The 13,789-nt window shown below is 39.3% G+C and overlaps 1 long non-coding RNA gene across 2 annotated transcripts; it reads left to right on the top strand.

Annotated features, from left to right (window-relative positions):
- The first annotated feature begins 577 nt into the window (after positions 1-577).
- LOC150059155 (uncharacterized) lies at positions 578-13,493 on the top strand. 2 transcript variants are annotated; one of them, XR_016536598.1, is made up of 3 exons: positions 578-634; positions 12,502-12,652; positions 13,294-13,493. It is a non-coding gene; the product is annotated as an uncharacterized LOC150059155 (long non-coding RNA). The 2 variants fall into 2 exon arrangements; XR_016536597.1 differs by lacking the exon at positions 578-634 and adding an exon at positions 8,791-9,009.
- The last annotated feature ends 296 nt before the right edge of the window (positions 13,494-13,789 follow it).

Genomic DNA, 13,789 nt, shown 5'->3' with positions numbered 1-13,789 from the left:
TCATGGGAACTTTTCTGTCTGGTTGGCTTCAAAACACTATCCTCTGATCTCAGCTTCCTAATTAGTTAGGATTATAGGTATGAGCTACTTGTACCTCTGGCAGAATCATTGATATATTAGCAGAAATGCAAACTCCTAGATCTACTGAGGCAGAAGCTTTGGCAGTTAGATACAACCCTCTCAATATTCACAAGTAGGCATTTCTAATATGGGTTAGAAGTTGGGGGCTCAGTCCAGCACTGGTGGTTTATGCCTATAACCCTAGCTACTCAGAAGTCTGGAATCTGAGGATAGCATGATCTTCTGATTGAAGGAAATTTAATGGGACTCTTGGATCAGATTGTTTGTTTGGTAAAACAAAGCTGAAAGGTCTGTGGGCGGCTTTGTTTACGAGGTCTTCGGGAGGTGCAGGGGGATGGACTTCAGCAGCGCTGGGGCCGGATTTCTGGCTAAGGGATCTCTGGGAAATCCTTTGCCAGTTAGAAAGATGGTGTTTCCAGCATCACCTCTCAGGCTCCAATTGCTTTGGCCTGGGTCTTTGCCAGCAGTCAAGATGGTGCTGCTCGCAGCTGGAGGGGGATGGGCTCCCTCTCAATGCCTTTCTGCGAGCAGAAGTGGAGACTTCTCCTTGGAGGTACTCACAAATTGCTGGGTTCTCCGGTTCTGTGAAGCTGGCAGTTCCGTGCATGGCCGGGTGTCGGCTCTGGGCTCGCACAGGCTCTGTGTGGCTCAGTCTGCAGCCGGCGGGTCTGCGCTGCTGTGGAGCACTGTCTCTGCTCTGATTCAGAAGAGCCTTTGTCTCCCAGCTGCTCCGCGGAGGAGCTCCATGCTCTCTTTTTGCGCTGGTATTCTTCCTTTTTTTCCTCTCTGTCTGAGTTCTCTGTGGTCCTAAAGCTTTCTGGTAGAGGACTGTCTCCTGCACTGCCAGTACATGAATCTTGGCAGGAGCTCAGTACGTCTCACCCTGAACCTCCGCCATCTTCCGACGATCCCCCGGGACTCTTATTTACTATAAAATATCAGAAAGACAGAATTGGAGCTGTGACTCCAGGATTAGAGAACTACCTTTGAACAGTAAAGCTTTGGGACAGCACCCAAGCCGAGTTCAAGACCCAGGACTGACAAAATAAAAGACATAAAAAATAACAACAACCACAAAAAACTTGAGGATCACTAGTCCAGATACTAAGAGATGGTTCACAGACTTTCTTTTTTTTTTTTTAGTAAGGGTTTTTAAATTTTATTTCAAAAGCTTGGATAGCTTCAATATCCAGGTTGTGGCAAAATCAGGACACATGTAAAATACCTTACAATACATTAGATTCCCAAAAAGTACCAAAAAGTACAGTAAAATTAACACTTCCATTACAGGAAAAAAAAAGTTTTTATTTAAGGTTTCAAGGAACCACAGCTTTCCTTGTGTTAAAAAATGACTACTTAAAAATTCAAGAACAGTATTAAAGATGCTACTTAATTATCTGACATTTGGCTTGGTACCTTGGCAAACTCTAATTTAGGTAGTGATTCATAAGTTGGGGTCAAGAGATTCTTCCAATCGCCAATTTATATCCAAAGGCAGAACTTAGTAGATTTTTGAGCTTAGTAAAGCCATGGACAATTTTAAATGTATTTATCAGCTTCTAAAACAAATATTTACAAAACAGTATTTGACTTTTTGTTGTTGTTGTTTCATTTGATTTTGCAGTCCTTGGAATAGATTTCAGGGCCTTCTGCATACCAGGCAAGCCCTTTTCCACCAAGCTGACCTACCTAGTTCTCACATGGCAACACACTGGAACAAGATCTATTTCAGATGCTAGGGTCCCTGAAGTGGTCAGAAAGAGACAATTTGAGCTAATATTGTGGACTTCAGAATCAAGCGGCGAAACAAATTCAAGTCTTAGTGCCATGTGGCATTCCATAGTATGAAGGTAAATGGAGGATGAGTAACGGACAGCACATCTGGACAGCAAGACTCTCCTGTTTTATATCGTTGACAGTGAAGTGGTCTTAAATGAGCAGTTACATGCCCACATGCTTGCATGGGGAAAGATAAGCTGCTATTTGAGAGGAAGGCATTTTCAGAGGATAGAACAAAATGGACTAAATGGTGGATTTGGGAGCTGGAAAGAGATAATGTTGGCTGAGTTTCTCCATTGTTCTTCCTTTTATTAGATATTCCCCAAGGGCATAATTATAGGAAAAGGCCCGTGTGTACATATACTTAATGGCAAGATGAGGAACTTGGTGGCAAATCTACCCTGTTGTAACACTGGTTGGGACTTGTGCTAGAACTGTGGTAGTTCTTTGGGGAAAATGATAAATTCAATCATTTTATATGGAAATTTGGCTATATAACTTTTGATTCCGATTAGAAGGAAGAGTCTGTGCTTCCTTAATCCAGATTTTGTTTTTTTTGTTTTTTTTTATTGTAATTAGTAAAAGGGTTACATGATATTTGCCAGATAGAAGGTGCATTAATTCACATACATTGATACCCTTTCACATGTCTTGGTACCCGTTTCCCTCCCCCCCCACACCTCCCACCCGTCTTGGTTTTCCCCCCTTCCCTATCAAATTTCAAATATCCAAGTACAAATAAATTCAATATATCAGATAACAAAGTGAGATACTATACCAATATGAGATAACCAGGGGACAGCAAAGGAGATGAGAGACAATATAGTACATTAAGGACAACAATCATTCATTATATGGCTTTTGTTTCAATATCCTGGAGGTCCTTTCAATTAGCTTCACATTATATGGCCTTATGTATCAAGATTTTGCTCTATTGCACATCTCTGCTAGTAGAGCCCAAGGTTTCTACTGATTATGATGAATGAGGGAAACCATTGAGCCTAAGTTCCTTTGAGTCTGGCTTACTTCACTTAATATGATTTTTTCTAAGTCTTTCCATTTCCTAACAAATGGGGTGATGTCATTCTTTCTGACAGCACCATAGAATTCCATTGTGTACAAATACTACAACTTGTTGATCCACTCATCAACTGAGGGACATCTAGGTTGGTTCCATATCTTTGCTATGGTGAATAGTGCTGCAATGAACATTGTTGTGCTAGTGGGTTTAGTATGTCCTTGTTTCTGGGTGGTTGGGTAAATGCCAAGTAGTGGAATTGCTGGGTCATAGGGGAGTTCTATGTTTAGCCTTTTGAGACACTGCCACACTGCTTTCCATAGTGGTTGAACGAGTTTGCACTCCCACCAACAGTGTAGTAGTGATCCCTCCTGGCCACATCCCCTCCAGCATGTTGTCATTTGTTTTCCTGATCCTGGCCATTCTAGCTGGAGTGAGGTGGAATCTTAGAGTTGTTTTGATTTGCATTTCTTTTATGACCAGAGATGTTGAGCATTCTTCATGTGTCTATAGGCCATTTTTGTTTCTTCTTCAGAGAAGACTCTCTTTAAGTCTTTGGCCCATTTTTTAATGGGATGGTTGTTACTTTGGAGGTTAGTTTTGGAGTGATTCAATTTTTTGAGTTGTTGACAAGGGAGCCAAAAAAATAGAATGGAAGAAAGACAGCCTCTTCAACAAGTTGTGCTGGCAGAACTGGTTAAGCACCTGCAGAAAACTAAAGCTGGATCTTTCTTTGTCACCTTGCACTAGAATTAACTCCAAATGGATCAAAGACCTGGAGGTAAAAGCTGACACATTGAAAACCCTACAGGAAGGAATAGGAGATACACTAGGCCTCCTTGGCACAGGTCGAAACTTTCTTAATAAGGACCAAGAATCACAACAAATCAGAGAAAGGCTGGATAAGTGGGACTGCATTAAACTGCAGAGCTTTTGTATGCCAAAGGACATAGCTAGTAAACTGATCAGGAAGCCTACAGAGTGGGAGAAGATCTTCACCAACCAAACAATGGACAAAGGCCTCGTATCTAAAATATATCAACAACTCAGATTTTGTTGTTTTTATCATCTATAAACTTTGATTGAGTACTTTTGTCTGGATTGTCATTGACTGAACACTTTTCCAGTCTCTGAGCTAAGAAATTTACCCAAAGTTCAGCCTCTCAGAGCTATCTTGTTGATTAATATCTGAAATATACCTAGATGTGAATGCTTCATTCTTGAACTTCCTAGTATAATGGCTGGGATTAAAGTAGGTATACAATAAAGATTTGTTCAGTGAAGAATGCAAAAATGAAGGAATGATCTGGATATGGTGATTCCCTCAATTAATCTCAGAGGCTGAGATGAAGAGGATTATGGTTTGAGGTAGCAAGCTTCCATCTCAACAAATAAGCTGAGCACAGTGATACATGAATTCCAGTAATTGAGAGGCATAGGCAAGAGGATCACTGTGAAAGCAAGGACAGGAAAATCCCACAAGAACACATCTAATATATAACTGAAGTACAAAGAACTGTAAGTGTGGTTCAAGCAGTAGGGCATCTCTTTAGTGAGTGCGAGGCCTACTAATAAAGCAAAACAATGGGCCTTCTTTATGGGTAATCCTGTCTTAAATTATTTTGTGTCTAGACTGAAGTCTAACAATGCCAGTTCTTTGTCCTCAAAAAGAACATGCTGGATGTGTTGATTATACCTCAACAGAGCTAGAATAGACATGACCAAATCTCCTGCATTCATCATCCAGCAATGCCAAAAGAAGGCATTTTCTGCTGTCTGATGTATGGTCTGCTGTCTTCAGAGTGGCAACCGTGAATTTACTATGCTCTGTATTAGATATTCGAAATCTTCATCAGGAGTGAATAAAGCTCGTGCTGGTTTTAACTAGCTTTACTTAAATTAGATTGCCAATATTTCTAATTTATTGAGATTTCATGCTTTAAAAAAATTAACTTTATTGTCAAGGTTACAATTATATACATAAGGTAACAAGTACATTTCTTGTCAAGCATTGTTACCCCTTCCCATTTTTTTCTCCCACTTTCCCTCTTTCCACAATGCTCTCCAACAAGTGGTAAAGCTCATTTTCAACAAAATGTCTTGTGAGTATTTCTGTTGCTTGGTTTACCCTTTGTCCTTTGATTTGATACTCACCCTTCATTTTTCCTCTATTCCCTTCTGCCACAACTTTCCCCTCCTCTCTCCTTCCATACATTGGTTTCCTCTTCTCTACTCCCCTTCTTTTGCTTTCTCTTCATTCCTCTTTCCACTCAACCTCCTTTTCTTTCCCCATCTCTTCCATTTAATTTATTTCAAGTATATGATTACAACCTTATATATCATCTCTGGGCTTTTGTAGACATATTTACCCACTTTATGTAAGAGAAAAGCAAGTCATGGGAGACATTATGCGACTTGTGAATCTGTGGTCAAGAAGGAAAGAAACCCACATCTCCTAAGCTCTCATTTTTGTGCTTTATGACTTCTCCAGAGGTCCAAAGGCAAAATCCCAGTTTCACTCATGGCTACTGACTTACCATATAGTATGTAAATACTACTATATTCAATATGTAAAGGTCAAATTAAATATGGGCTTGTAAGGAAGACCTTTCTGACTTACTATTTTAACCCAAGTATTTCTATTTTCATTGATACTATAGAAATAATAATAGATCTCCATGTATCAGGGTTTAAACACTTTCTATGAAAATCTATTTCTATTAAGAAAGCATTTATTTGTAGAATTAAACAGGTTTGCATTTGATTGCTGTTGTTATTCAAGACATCAAGCCTCAAAATATCAGTTCTAGGCCTGAGGTCAGACTCACCCTTACTATGAAGCTATATTAGCACTTGAATCACTCTACCAGCCCTGGGGCAGTCAGCTGTGTGTGTGTGTGTGTGTGTGTGTGTGTGTGTGTGTGTGTGTGTGTGTGTGCATGCTTGTCCTGGGACTTGAATTCAGGACTCTGTCTCTGAGCTTTTTTGCTCAAGGCTACTGCTCTTCCACTCAAGCCAAGCTCCATTTCTCGCTTTTTTTTTTTTTTTGGTCAATCATGGGACTTGAACTCTGGGCATTGTCCCTGAGCTCTTCAGCTCAAGGTTGATGCTCTACCCCTTGAGCCATAGTGCCACTTCTGGTTTTCTGGTTATTGTGGATAAGAGACTTATGGACTTTAGTGCCTGGGCTGGCTTTGAACCACCATCCTCAGATCTTAGTCTCCTGAGTAGCTAGGATTACAGGCATGAGCCTGGCTACACTTTTGACTTTTTGATAGTTAATTGTAGAGAAGTGTTTCATAGACTTTCCTGCCATTGCTAGCTTCAAACCACAATTTTCGCATCTCAGTCTTATGGTTAGCTAGGATTATAGAGGTGAGTTACCAGCGCCTGGCTGCAACTGTCAGTCTTTAGATAGCATTGTCTTGAGAACGAGTGATATGGTTGGTGCTGTTTGTTTTTAATATTAAGTAGCTGTACAAAGAGGTTCCATGAGTCAAGTTATGGGTGTATGCATCTTCATCAATGTCACCCTTTCCATCTGAGACTGTGTTTTTGCCAATTGGTGGTAGTAGTAACTTAAGTGTTAAACTTATCCAGAAAGAAAGAGAATAAGGGATGTGTGTGGTTTACTTAAGGGAGAAATAAGTTCTTCAGATTGTGGTCAATTAGGAGTTCTGAGCTGGAAGTGCCTCTGGGTTCCACGATCTGCTTTTTCAGCACACAATAACTAATCCTTAAAATTAGTGATGTTAGGAATTTTTGTTTGAAAAAAGATTTTTAAATAGAAGGATACACGTCATATATTTTTTTTCCCCAGCGCAATTAGATGACCAGTAACTTCAGATCATATGATTGCCTACACTAGCTAGCTCATTTTCTGAAGAACATGTTATTAGATCAGTCAACAACTTGTTCCAAAAGATGTTCTAATAATGAAGCTGTTTGGGAAAGAACACAAGCAAAACAAGTTCTTTGTTTCTCATGTTGGAAATGCAGTCATTATCTTGGTTCTAACAAGACAAAAATTTTCTAAGCAGATAGTTTCTATTGGAGACAGTGTCTCTGTTAGAGTTTTGTGAGAAAACAAAAGAAAACAAAAAATGCCTTGCTAAATAGCTGAGATATGTAATGTGGACAATGTCTAGCACAGAATAGTTACTTCATATTACATCTGTTTTAATCTCAAGCATCTAGGTTGTCGAAGAACTTGGTTATTTATAAGAAGGTGGTAACAGCATCAACTTCTTCGATTAAAATGAATGGGTTCATGAATGAGAAGGGTGGTTAGCATCTACCATCATCCTCAGAGCAAAGTAAGGAGAACACATCCTCAGCCAGTCTCACTATTCTCTATTCTGGAGACAGTGTGGAGAAAGGGAGGAATTCTGTTGTGAGGCTCTTTCTGCAGTCCTGCACGCTTGCAGTTCAGGATGGTGCTTTTGGGTGGTGAGGGCTGCTGCTTAAGTCTAGTTCAAGAACCCAGTAAAAAAGCTCGATGATATAGTCCAACAATATGTTGCAAAGGTAATTTACATCTTGGTTGGGGGTGGAGAGAGAAAAACATGGGAAGGGGTAACAATGTTCAAAAACTAATGTACTCACTACCTTACAAATGTAACTGTAGCCCCCTCTACACATTACTCTGATAATAAAATAAAATAAATTAGTCTCAAAAAAAAAAAAAAAGCTTGGTGAGAGAAGAATGTCCAGAGCTGCTGGAGTTCCCGCTGCTCTCTATCTCTGGCATTGTGCCAGCTGTATTATGTCTTTTTCTTCTTCATGCATTTACGAAGTTAAGGATTATTTGCTCAGTACTTGTAAAATGTTCACTCTTTGTTCAGATTATGATACTACTGTTTTTGCCTGCTGGTAAGTGGGTAGACAAGGCGGGTTCTTTGTTTGTCTATCTCGTAGTACTATTGTGAGTTATATTTATTGACTGGAAACTTGGCAAATCTAATATTTTTTTTTGTAACAAGACACTACCCTCAATTTTTACTCACAAGGTTCCACAGCAAGCAGGTGGCACTTCACATACATCATTGGCCGACTGAATGATGAATATATTTTAAACCATGAGTTAAAGCTGTTCGGTTACAGTATATTAAACTGGAGAGAAGTTTTAATGAAAACTCAGCTTTCTGCAGTCCAATTACCTAAATCAAAATGAGGCTTGTTTTTGGTCAACTTTATTGAAACTCATTCAACTTTCCAAGAGCTAAAAATTAGCTTCCTGTCTTGACTGTTTGGAATTACTTACTGTCATCTGTTTCAGATGTTAAAGGATGTGATTTAATATCAGCAATAAGTCCCCCTCCCTCATTTGGCAGGTGTTAATTAATTAAATGCTACTCATTTAAATGTGTTCCCAATCACTCTTTTGAGTGACTTGCTTTTCAGGTTTCATTATGTGCTTTTCTCAAAAGAAGAAGAGAAAAACAACCATGCATATCAAAACAAAACAAAAAGGCAGGTTGGCTGGAGTCCTCAAATGGAATCAAGATTGTTGAGGCGAGTCAGGATTGTATTTCATGTGTTATGATCTTCATGATCTCTGCTGATGGAATATAATATACAATGCATCACTTTTTACCTTTTTTCTAATATGAAGTTGCTTTAGGCACAAAGCCTTGGGTTCCTGCATGCTAATGGTCCTAGCTGCCCGAAGAAAACCGTTACATCTTCTCATCTGTCAATTAGAACTGAGCCTTAAACATCTAGAGAAATTGAAAAGATAGGAAGGACATTTCTCCCAAGGAAACATCTTTCTTCCATTCTGGGTATTGTGATTTAAAAAAAAAAATTTGCTGCTTTGCTTCCTCTAGCTAAATTAGCTTCCTTTCTGTGATGACTCTTGTTATAAACAGCCCTGGGCCTTCCTTTCCCATCCTCAGATGCCTGTCAGAGAGAGCTTCTCTGCTCAGATACTGTGGCTCTGTGTCTGCTCAGATGGAAAATCAACTTGGCACTGGGCAGAAATGCCCGTGTCACTGAAGTCTTAAGTGCTTGAAACAAAACTTTCTCAAGCAGTCTTTACATCTAAATTTGAAAAGCAGAAGAATAAGGAGAAGGAGAAAGAACTTTCATAACCCCCCAGGGAAAGAAGAAACTGACAACAGTTTTAACAGGTTTGGGCATTTTTTTTTCTTTTCTGTTTTTTCATGGCACATAGCTCAGTGTGAAATGGAAAGGTGAGTGTTTGTTTAGATTGAGGCCATTCAGTAATGATTTTAACACTTGCTCCAATGTCTTAGCCAAAATGTTCCAGGGACAAAGTCTGTAATGAACACTTATCCTCCCAATTAAAGTTTCTGTACCAGCAAGACTGTGCCCTAATATCCCCTTTCTCCTGTGTGTTGTGTTTTAGTGGTTGCTCTGTGTTACCTTCATGATTGGTGGTCTAGTTTATCATTTTCCCAGTGCAATTAATTTTTTGAGAGTCACACCAACAGGCCAATGACTTTGCCCAGGAATCTAGATGTAAAATATCAAAACAAAACAAAAATAAGAATATGAATGAAAGTGATCAACCACAGGAATCAGGACGAGAAGGTGACAGAGAGCTAAAAAGAATTGAAGTATATTATATAATGTGTCAAAATAGAATAAATATATGTATTAAAAGTATAAAATAGTGGGGAAATAAAGAAAAATAGAGGGCATGAATACTATCGAAATATACAAATATACGTAAATATCACAGTAAGTCCTTAGACAAACTAGAAAGGAAGAAAGAGAAAGAAATGAAAAGGGAAAGAAAGCATGGAGAAAGGAAGGAAGGGAAAAATCTGTTTCATTGAATTCATTTGAACTGGAGATTTTAAATGACAGAAGAATCAATTGAGTTTCTCCATAAATATTTATGCCTTGCCTAAGTGGAATTGTTGAGTTTTCACAAATAAAGTGTCAGTAGATAAATGATCCTAAATGTCTCAGTATGATCCAGTTTTCTATGTTAACTGTTTCTTTCCTCTCTGAGCACACATTCATTTTAGTAATAGGGAGATGTCTACATGGTCGAGGTAAATTGTACTTTGTAATAAAACCGTAATAGTCTTGTTTGTCATCCCTTCCCATGCCTGTGAGCTTGTGAGTACAAGATGGCAGCTTCTGGAGAAATCGTTCTAGAATTGGCCTGGCAAGAAGCTTCCATAGCTGAGGAACAAGATGATTACTGAAGTCTTTGGAAGGGCTGGGAGTCTGGCCTAGCAGTAGAGTGCTTGTCTAGCATGTGCTAAGACCCAGGTTCGATTTCTCTGTACTACATATATAGAAAAAGCTGAAAGTAGTGCTGTGGCTCATGGTAAAGTGCTTGCCTTGAGAAATCCCAAGGACAGTGCTCAGGCCCTGAGTTCAAGCCTCAAGACTGGCAAAAAAATAGTCTTTGGAAATAATTTCTCTCCTTTTGTGTTTTCATTTATCCAACAACTATTAACAGAAGGCATTCTATATGCCGCCTCACAATCTGGTGAAACAGATTGCAAGAAAAGAAATATCAGTCGGCCTGTGAATAAAGAATATCAATAGAATACCTTTAAAAATATACCTGTGGTGGGGAAAATATCAGGAGCTAGCACTATAGTTTTGTAGAAATATTTTTTATAAGAAGTACAGCGAAGTTTAGGGGTGCTCGTTGAGTTTGATATTGAAATAATGAGTATATGTTCATGGGGTTGGATGGTATAAACTGGGGTGACTGTTCCTGAAGGGTACCCAGCGTATTCTGAGAGGGAGGAAATTGGAACGACACTGCGGAAAACTGCAGGTGACAGTTGTGGAGTGGTGCCTGGAAACACCAAGGCTGTTCATCATGGAGGCGTAATCATTTCCCCCAAAGTTTGCTGATGGAAGGAAGAGTGAGCATTAGAGATGAGTATTGGAAGATAACTCTGATGACTGAAGGGTAGATCCATTTAACTGAGGAGAGTGGAGAATAAAGATAATTAAACTCTCAAGAGACAAGTCAGGTGAGGAAGTATTGGATCTAATAGCTAGTAGTTGAGTGTTCCATTGATTACTAGAAAATCAAAGATTTTAACCTACTTGCATAACAGGTCAGTCTGCTCAGTTTAATATATAAATACCTTCAAAGACTCACAAGGTCCCTTGGTAGAGACACATGATTGATTACTCATAGTAAAAACAGAAGCAAGACACATGCAGGACCAGTTCCTCAAGTCCAAATTTCCCAGGGTAACATGATGTGAGTTGGGTTTTACTTGCAATGAAGTGTACAGGAGAAGAATCTAAATAGTGTTGTGAGTCTATATTTATATTCTCCCTTATTATCACCCTTGTGTGTAAACTGACCTCCTGTAGCATACAGGGGAGGTCATTTCCAGGTTTGTTCCTGGGCATGCAGGTCAGTACTGTTGGAGCTCTGCATCTGGAAATCTCTCTGGGGGGATAAGCCATCACTACCTTTATGATATGACAATGTTACAGTTTGGGGGCCACAGGCCACCTAGGTACAAAAGTGACCCACCCATGTAATATTGTTTTCTAATATAAAAATGGAGGAGGCATCACAGAACTGAAATTCAAGGAGAAATTGTGGTTGGTGAAAGGAAAGCTCATGTATGATGGGTTTCTAATTTGCTAGCTGGGAGCAAATAGTAAATTCTCCCCCTCCTCCTCCTCCCCCTCCTCCTCCTCCCCCTCCTCCCCCTCCTCCCCCCCCTCCTCCCCCTCCTCCTCCTCCTCCCCCTTCTCCTCTTCCTCCTCCTCCTCCTTCTTCTTTCTCATAGGAATGGGAAATGGATATTGACCCAAGAACAAGATAAAGGTTAGAGTTTGATTTGTAAAAAAATTGACTATCCCTGAAGACTCTGTGTTTCCTTCATTAACTAGTTTTTATTGGGTCATCTGCTATTGCACCAATAGTAGTAAAACAGAAGCAAAAGAAGTAGGGTGATATGTCATGCAGACTCAGCCTTTGCCCTTAATAGTTATCTATGAGATCCCAGTAGACAGGAGAAAGAGCTAAGAGTTCCCTACTCTCAACTTCTTTTGGGTTTCTTTCATGTTCCGAATTGCCATAGTGGTCCCAGCTTTTATTGTCAAAAAAGACCTCAGTTGGCATCACATATGTGAGAAATAAGGTGGATAAGGTGGTAGAGAATGGGAACTGACCACTCCTAAATGGATCCCTCATGAGCTACTCTACTCTTTTTAGGCATAGGGAATCTGGGATCCATGCTGTTATTTCCATGGGGTAGCTATAGCAAGGTGTGACTAAAAAAATGTGCCAAGACATGTGAAAGGGTATCAATGTATGTGAATTAATGCACCTTCTATATGGCAAATACCATGTAACCCTTTTATTAATTACAATATAAAAAAAAGAAACCCAAGAACAGAAGCCATTAAGGCTCTTATTCTCCCAACATCAAAAAAAAAAAAAATGTGGCCTGTGTCACGAGTTAGAAGGCCAGAATGGCAATTTAGGTTCATGGTTGATCAGCCAAGGAGCTGGGAGACATTGACAAACATTCGGAACTATTGTTAGTCTTTATTATGTGGAGAAATCTGCTTGCTTTGCATGCTTGTTGATGATCAAGTAAAGAGCCTTTATTCCCCGTGACTGTGATTGTCATTTCATTTAAATGTGAAGTTGACAGATATTCAGAGAAGCTATTCAATATCTACTGGGCATGTGAAATAAAAAGTACAGATGAAATTTTTCCCCTTCTCACAATATAAGAGGAACAACCATCCATTCCCTCCTCTGAAGCTTGTGAAATGAGAAAATCCTGGATTCTTTGTGTGAAGGTAGGTCACACTTTCTTGTTTGTATCTTCCTCTGTCCTGCTTAGAACATCTTAGAAATCCCATATCTAAATCGACATTATAAAGAACTTAAAACATGGGTACTTTGGAAGAAGGGATGGTTAGAGGTTATTTTTCTGGCCCACATTTAATTTTCTGTATAAGCTTTCTTTTTCCTTTGGCATGTATGGTATTTAAAGATCATTTTATTACCCGTGGTATCAAGTGACTGTATATTATCCAATGTGCAAAGGTACTCTGTCTGGATTGTTATTAAAATGTCAATTATGATTGTATCACTTTAAAAGCTGGATATTCAATCTGAGAAAGCAAACGAAGTGTGCAGCCTCCTCCTGTGTTACAAGGATTTGAGTTCTAACTTCCTTTCTGATACACAACTACCGGGTGCTAACACACCAGCTGATACTTGATTCTAATGTAATAAATCAAACCCTTGTTATAACTTGTCCTCCAAAGTTCATGTGCTTTTCCCCTTCAGCGAGTTTTAAACATTAAAAGCCACTTTTTATCTTTAATTGCTGCTCTTTTATGTACTAATCGCATAGGCCAGCATTAAGTAAGTTTATATTTTTTGTACAACCTGACTTTCTGAATTGGTACAATTAAAAAAAATTTTTTTTTAGGTTTGAACAGGAAGAGAAGGTGTGAACATTAAGTAAAGTGTAGTTTGGCTTCCCAGGCATAAGAGATGGTGGCTATGACAGCTTCGTTGTGGTATCTGCAGATCTCAAGTAGAAACGAGAAAAGTTCATGAGTAAAGGGAGAGTATGCTTCCCAGAGCAGGGTGAAGTTACAAAGCATTAGAATTACAAAGGATGGATGGGATCCAGAGAAATCAGTCAGTTATATTCATCGGTCCTTATTTCATCAGTTGTTTATCGGAAGTGGGCTTGGACAAGTGTTGAATCTTGGCTATCTCCGCACTTTATGACACATTCTTCCTGTCTGGACTACACAAAGATCTGTCAAGAGGGAAGACCCCAAGTGGCAGGGAAAATGTTGACTTGGGTAGAGGTGTTAATGGAATTTAGCTCTGATTTTATTTCATGGAAAAGAGATCAGTCAGTGTTATGAACTACTAAATTCGATGAGACTGCTTAAGAACTAGTGAAGATTTAC

This window comes from Megascapheus bottae, chromosome 9 (genome assembly GCF_031878675.1).
Source record: "Megascapheus bottae isolate mThoBot1 chromosome 9, mThoBot2.hap1, whole genome shotgun sequence".
Lineage (NCBI taxonomy): Eukaryota > Metazoa > Chordata > Mammalia > Rodentia > Geomyidae > Megascapheus > Megascapheus bottae.
The sequence above is the reverse complement of the archived record's forward strand: the minus strand, read 5'-3'. Positions and strand labels throughout refer to the sequence as shown.